We start from the raw sequence: 6,776 nt of genomic DNA, 5'->3' as shown, positions 1-6,776 counted from the left end.
ATTGAACCTGCAAACTTTTGGTCAAAGGTTGGCTTCAATCCACTGAGCCACACTCACCAGGGCAAAACAAAATATCATTATTTGAAAGACAGAAACAAAAGCTGGGTTAGTTTCGTTACCTTCCAGAAATACTCAATGTGATGATGTTCCTCTGAATCAGGCTCATTCTCTCAGACCTGTCTACACTTTCCAAATCACCTGCGTGTTTCATGCTTGAAAGTGGGAGCGTTCAGAAAATACGGCACACGGGGAACTCCAACATTAGTACAGGTAAAAGGTGAGTTTACAATCACAACTATGTTCAAAGGTTAATTTTCTAGAAATTCCTGTTAGTTGATCAAAAGCACAAAGGAACAGAAGGAAAGTTTTGATGAGGAAGTTAAACCATGCATTTCAGTAAGTTCTTCTGGTCACAGAACACAGGGTGAGCCGCAGGTTGGAGAAGCCAGTTGGAGTAGCCCCTGCAACTCTTGTGACACGGTGGGTCCCAGCTGAGTCACAAAGGGCATCTCAGTGGGAGCTTTATCTGTTAGGCTTCTTGCTTACATCACTAAGCAGCCAAATGGTCAGTTCTTTTCTGCTGTATGATGAACATGCAGAAAAGTCAATATTTCTAAGAGTGATATTTTTAACTGCAGCCATTGAAAGGTTAACTTTGCTGCAGAGTTGTGTTTTCCTACACTTCATTTTTCTAAAGATTTATTTATTTTTAGAGAGAGAGGAAGGGAGGGAGAAAGAGAGGGAGAGAAAGGTCAACGTGTAGTTGACTGTCCCACATGCCCTGTGGGGACCTGGCCTGAGAATCCAACCAGCGACCTTTTGGTTCACAGGGCAGCACTCAATCCACTGAGCCACACCAGGCAGCGTGCATTTGGCTAAATTATACTACGATGAATGTATTCCCTTATTGAGTAATAATTCCCTTATTTGAGAAAAGAGAGAAGGAACAACTTTGAAAGGGTAAAAGTGCTCTTTCCCTATGGGTGGTGTAGGGCAGTGGGTGACGACACAGAGAACGAGACTTAATTCCATTTTACAGGATAGGAGCTCCTGTCACTTTCCCGCTTTCTGGCACAGTCAGCAACACACTTGCACCTGATGGAAAACAAAGCACTTGTTGGCCAGATTCATGGGGCTTTTTTATTTTTTTTCTTTTGCACTGGAAGCAGTAGTAGTGCCAGGATTGACCTTCATGGGCCACCACACTGGAGCCTTTACCAAACCCAGTGATGGGGTTCTTGCATCCAGCACACTTCTTGGAAACAAGGTCCATGTAGACATCCACACAGTAATACTGGTCCTCCGCAGTGGTGAAACACTGCCCAGCCAGCTTCTTAGAGCAGGTAACACACACAAAGCACTCGGCATGCCAGCGTTCACCCTCGTAAGTGACTCTTCCAGGTGTGATGGCCATGTTGCATTTCACGCAATGCTTGGCAAATTTGGCCTCATGGCAAGTCATGCAATAGAAGTCCCCCCTTTAGGGAAGAAGCTCCCAGTCTCAACGACTGGCTTGCACTTGCTGCTGGTGAAGGAGTCTTTGTGCCAGATGGTCCCCTTAGACCCTGCCTCTAATCTGCTGCTACAAGGGGCTTGAAGCAGCCCTTGGACTTGGGGGAGTCCTCTTGCATGGTGCACTTGTTGCACAGGCTTTTGTTGTCCTTGGACACAAAGGTCACTTTGGCCAAGGGGTGCAGGCCCCTGTCACAGTGGTAGCAGGTGTCATGCCACTAGCCGTTGTTATAATGCATCTCCTTGGAGTGGGCACCAGTGGGCTTGCCATGTTCCATGCAGGTGCTGGCACAGAATGTGTCCGAGCACTTCAGCAACAGTGGTGGGCATCCTTCTGCAAGCACTTCTTCCCCTGCCGGGGGTCCCTGTGGTGGTGGCAGGCGAGTTTCTCAGCCATGGTGCTCACCCAGCCCCAGGGGGGATCTCACACTAGATGTGTGCACAGTGGGATGTATTTGGCAGGGATTGGATATAATATTCTAGGACTTCCAATATGCCGCCTGAGGATGCTTGGCAGTGCAGCTGTCCTGGCAGGGGGCCTCCATCTGCACCGAGACTGCCTGGGGCCAGCGGCAGCGGTAGTGTTGGCAGCAGACTCTGACCACTTTACTTTCTGGCACTGCAATATGTTCCTGTATCACCTTCCATTTTTCCTGCCCCAGTCTGGAATCAAGCACTTCTCCAAGGAGTCCTGTCTCCTCTAAGCTAGTGACAGGTGAGGGAGAGGAGTTTGGGTGGATCGAAATGAGAGCTCCTGTCTACCAAGGGCCTCTCCACTCTGAGAGTCCCTTGTTAACCCATGAAAGGTTTAGAAGGGGTTAGAATCATTGCATTCTAGAACCTGAGAATCCCAGACCCACCTTATTAAGACTGATATACCTGGATTCCTGCAGAAGAAAGAACAAAGAAATTACCCCACCTCCTCCAAATCCTTTCCTGAGTCCACTTTCTACCTGTCCTCATGCTGGGATGAATGGTGGTCCTCTCTCCTCCTCCATTTCTGGGCACAAGGAGCTCCATGCAGAAGAGAACACTCATATTGCCCCGAGCCTTCTCCATTACAACCCTGGGGACTCAGAGACACTTGGGCTGACATGCAAACAGTTCATGGCATTGGGAAAGTGGCTTCTTTATCAATCACAGACCTGGAGAGTTGACCTGGGGCTGGAAGCAGAGATAGGGGAACTGAAGGCAGACTTAAGATGCTGGAGATTTTGGTGGAGCAGGAGAGGAGCCTCCTCCCATGGGCACATCAGCGTGGGTGAGAAGACACCACTGAGCAGGTCCCCTAGTTTCAGCAATGCTGGACTGGAGAAGAATAGACAAAGGAGAAATTGGGGGGAGGGCACACTTGGAAGAAAGTCATAGGCAAAATGGAACAGTTCCAGATATTGCACCTCAGTGGCAGAGTTGACAGAGAGTGTTATTATTATTATTACTGTTATTACCATTATTATTAATCCTCACCCAAGGGTATGTTTATTGATTTGACAGAGAGAGAGAGAGAAACATTAATTGGTTGTCTCCCACAGGTCCATATGTGCCTGGGGGCTCGAACTCTCAACCTAGGTAGATGCACTGATGGGAGTCAACTTGAAGCCTTTTGGTGTATAGGACTTCACTCTACTCAGTCCAGCCACCCAGCCAGGGCTGTCAGGGAGTATTACTGAAGGACTATGAGTAAAGGCAGCTTGCATAGCAGGAAGCACCAGAGACCCTGGGTATAAGCACAGAAGCTTTGCAGAACTGCCTGGGGGTGGGGGCAGTGAAGAGAGAAGCACAGCTGGAAGACATCAGGAAGGGAGACATCACACATGGGCAGCAAACTCAAGCTCCTGGAAGTGGAAGGTTCCAGAGGTGGGAGTGAAAGACAGATGGAGAAGGGGGCCCCAGGAACCAGAGGAGAGACAACAGCCATGGTCAGGAGGACCGGCCAAGGCCGTGGCTATTGTCTGCTGGAGCTGACAGTGCTGCCTACTTTAGATGGGGCACTGCTCTGAGCTCCAGTCCCCTCCCAGCCCAAATCACTTGCTGCTGACCTACCTGTCAGGTCCCCAGGAGAATTGAAGTGTGGGGCTTGGGTATCACAGGGCTTTGAATGCTAGTCTGTGGGGCCTAGATCTGTTTCCTAGGTCCCTGAACAAGGTTGCTGAGCATTGGGTCTCATTGCTCAGTGTTCAACTCTCCAGTGACTAGTAGAGATGAGCTGAGGAAGCTCCTGGCTGAGATTGAGGCAGAAACCCTCAGGTTGTCTGTGATCAGAGGACAGGAGAGCCGAGTTTATTGGGAAGCAAGTGAGAGGTGCAACAGGGGAGGGGCGGCTCCTCTGTCTGAACTGGGCTCCGTGATCACAACCCTGTCACTTTCCTCCTGAACCACTGCATCACTGCATCACTGCTTCACTGCACACCTCCTCCTCCTGCCTCTAGTTTTCACCTCCTCAATGAAGCCAGAGGAGGCTTTCCTAATATGACTGTGTCTTTAATGCATTCACTAATGAAGTGAACTGATACTGATCGAGGACCAACTATCTACAGCACTGGCCATACAGCAAACAATGAAACAGAAAAATACGCCCTGCTTTCACAGAGCCGACATTCTAGTTGGGCTATGCCCTGTGTAGGTGAGAATATTTTCTGGGTCAGTGCCCAAGTGGAATTGCTGGGTCACAGTGTGTGTGCAACTTCGACTCAGCTAGGTATTGCAAAGTGCTCTGCGACGTGGCTGAAGTACTTTACACTCCCACCAACCGTGTACAAAGATCCTCTGTTGTCCTTCAATACTTGATCCTATCAATTATAAAATTTTGCCAGTCTGATGAGTGGGAAATTGTTATCTCATTTTTATTTACTTTTCTCCAAATGGCTGTTGTGTTGAACATTTCCTGTGTGTAGTCAGTCCATTTAAGTTCCTCCTCTGTGAGCTGCCTCTTAATATATTTGTTTTTATTCTACTTGTTTAGAGAAGTTTGTTATTTAGTCTAATCATTTTTTGGAAGGGCTCAGCCCCTTTTACAATCTTACCTGACTGGCTCAGGACCTCCAGAGATGACCTCACTTAGGAGTGACTGTATCAACTGATTTGGGTCTCTAAGTACATCTGCAAAATCCCTTAGTCAGGCAATGCCACACAGTCAAGGGAGTATATTCTACCATATTTACACATCCCACCCTTACTCAGGGAAATGGGATTATACAAGGGCATGGTCATGGGGGTTCGTTTTTAGAATGCTGACTACCACAAATATTGCAAAAAGGTAAACAGTTTTATTTCTTCCCAAAGGAGCAGTTTTTGTTTACATAGATCGTACTTTTTTCCTGCTGTTGTTTTGGGCTTCCATCATTTATGCTACTATGTTTATTAATTTTACTTTTAACTTTCTTTAAAGATGTTATTTATTTTATTATTAGAGAGGGCGAGGGAGGGAGAAAGAGAGGGAGAGACACATCAGTGTATGGTTGCCTCTCACACGCCCCCCACGGGGGACCTGGCTTGCAAACCACACATATGCTCTTACAAAGAATCGAACCAGCGACTCCTTGGTTTGCAGGCTGGTGCTCAATCCACTGAGCCACACCAGCCAGAGCTACTTTCACCTTTTTAAATGGCTTGGTCTGCTGTTTCTTAGGCTGCTTCCTGGCTTAGGTGCAGTGCTCATTAATTCTCAATTTCTTTTTTTACAAAAAAGATTTTCCTTATTTATATTTAGAGAGAGGGGAAAGGAAAATAAAAAAGGGAAAGAAACTTCAATCTGTGGTTGCCTCTCGCATGCCCTCTACTGGGGTCCTAGCCTGCAACCCAGGCATGTGTCCTGACTGGGAATTAAACCAGCGACCCTTTGGCTCACAGGCTGGCACTCAATCCACTGAGCCACACCAGCCAGCTAATTTCAGTTTTCTTAGTTTCACATATGGCCACTTCCTTCTCAAGTATGCTTTACCTGAATCCTCTTAGTACTCAGCTCTAAACTGTTTTTGTTTGTTTTTGTTTTTTGATTACCGTTGCTGTTCTGTATTATTCATATTAGTCCCAGGTGTACAGCATAGTGGTTAGATATTCACATACTTTACAAAGCGATCTCCCTGGTAGTTCAAGTATCCCCCTGGCGCCGCACATAGTTATTACACTGTTATTGACCATATTCCCTATGCTGTACTTTACGTCCCTGTGACTGTTCTGTAACTACCAATTTGTACTTCTTAATCCCTTCACCCTTTCACCCAGCTCCCAAGTCCCCTTCCCGCTGGTAATCATCGCTTGTTCTCTGCATCTATGAGTATCTTTCTGTTTTGTTTGTTTGTTTATTTTGCTCACTGGATTCCACATATAAGTGAAATCATACGATGTTTGGCTTTCTCTGACTTATTTCCCTTAGCATAATATCCTCTAGGTCCACCCATGTAGTCGCAAATGGCTAAGATTTCACTCTTTTTATGGCCAAGTTAATATTTTTAAATACATTTTATCGATTATGCAATTACAGTTGTCGCATTTTGTTTCTCCCCTTTATTCCACTCTGCCATACACCACCTGTCTCACCTGCATTCCTCCCCCACCCCCTCTTAGTTCATGCCCATGGGAAGAACATATAAGTTCTTTGGCTTTTCCATTTCCTATACTATTCTTAACCTCCCCTTGTCTGTTTTGTACCTACCATTTATGCTTCTTATTCCCTGTGCCTTTTCCCCCATTCTCCCCCCTCCCCCTCCCTGCTGATAACCCTCCATGTGATATCCGTTTCTGTGATTCTCTTCCTCTTCCAGTTGTTTGCTTAGTTTGGTTTTTTGTTTGTTTTAGGTTCAGTTGTTGATAGTTTGAGTTTGTTGTCATTTTACTCTTCATATATTTGATCATCTTCTTTTTCTTAGATAAGTCTCTGTAACATTTCACATAATAAGGGCTTGGTGATGATGACTTGATCTTATCTTGGGAAGCACTTTATCTGCCCTTCCATTCTGAATGATAGCTTTGCTGGGTAGAGTCATCTTGGATGGAGGTCCTTGCCTTTTGTGAGTTTGAATATTCCTTTGCAGCCACTTCTTGCCTGTAAGGTTTCTTTTGAGAAATCAGCTCATACTGTATGGGAACTCCTTTTTAGGTCAATCTCTCCTTTTCTCTTGCAGCTTTTAAGATTCTCTCCTTATCTTTCATCTTGGCTAATGTAGTTATGATGTGCCTTGGTGTGTGCTTCCTTGGATCCAACTTCTTTGGGACTCTCTGAACTTCCTGGGCTTCCTGGAAGTCTATTTCCTTTTCCAGATTGG

General features: G+C 46.1%; 1 pseudogene; it reads right to left on the bottom strand.

Annotated features, from left to right (window-relative positions):
* Nucleotides 1-739: 739 nt before the first annotated feature.
* LOC128779609 (four and a half LIM domains protein 1 pseudogene) lies at nucleotides 740-1,980 on the bottom strand (annotated as a pseudogene).
* Nucleotides 1,981-6,776: the final 4,796 nt, after the last annotated feature.

This window comes from Desmodus rotundus, chromosome 12 (genome assembly GCF_022682495.2).
Source record: "Desmodus rotundus isolate HL8 chromosome 12, HLdesRot8A.1, whole genome shotgun sequence".
Taxonomy (NCBI): domain Eukaryota; kingdom Metazoa; phylum Chordata; class Mammalia; order Chiroptera; family Phyllostomidae; genus Desmodus; species Desmodus rotundus.
The sequence above is the reverse complement of the archived record's forward strand: the minus strand, read 5'-3'. Positions and strand labels throughout refer to the sequence as shown.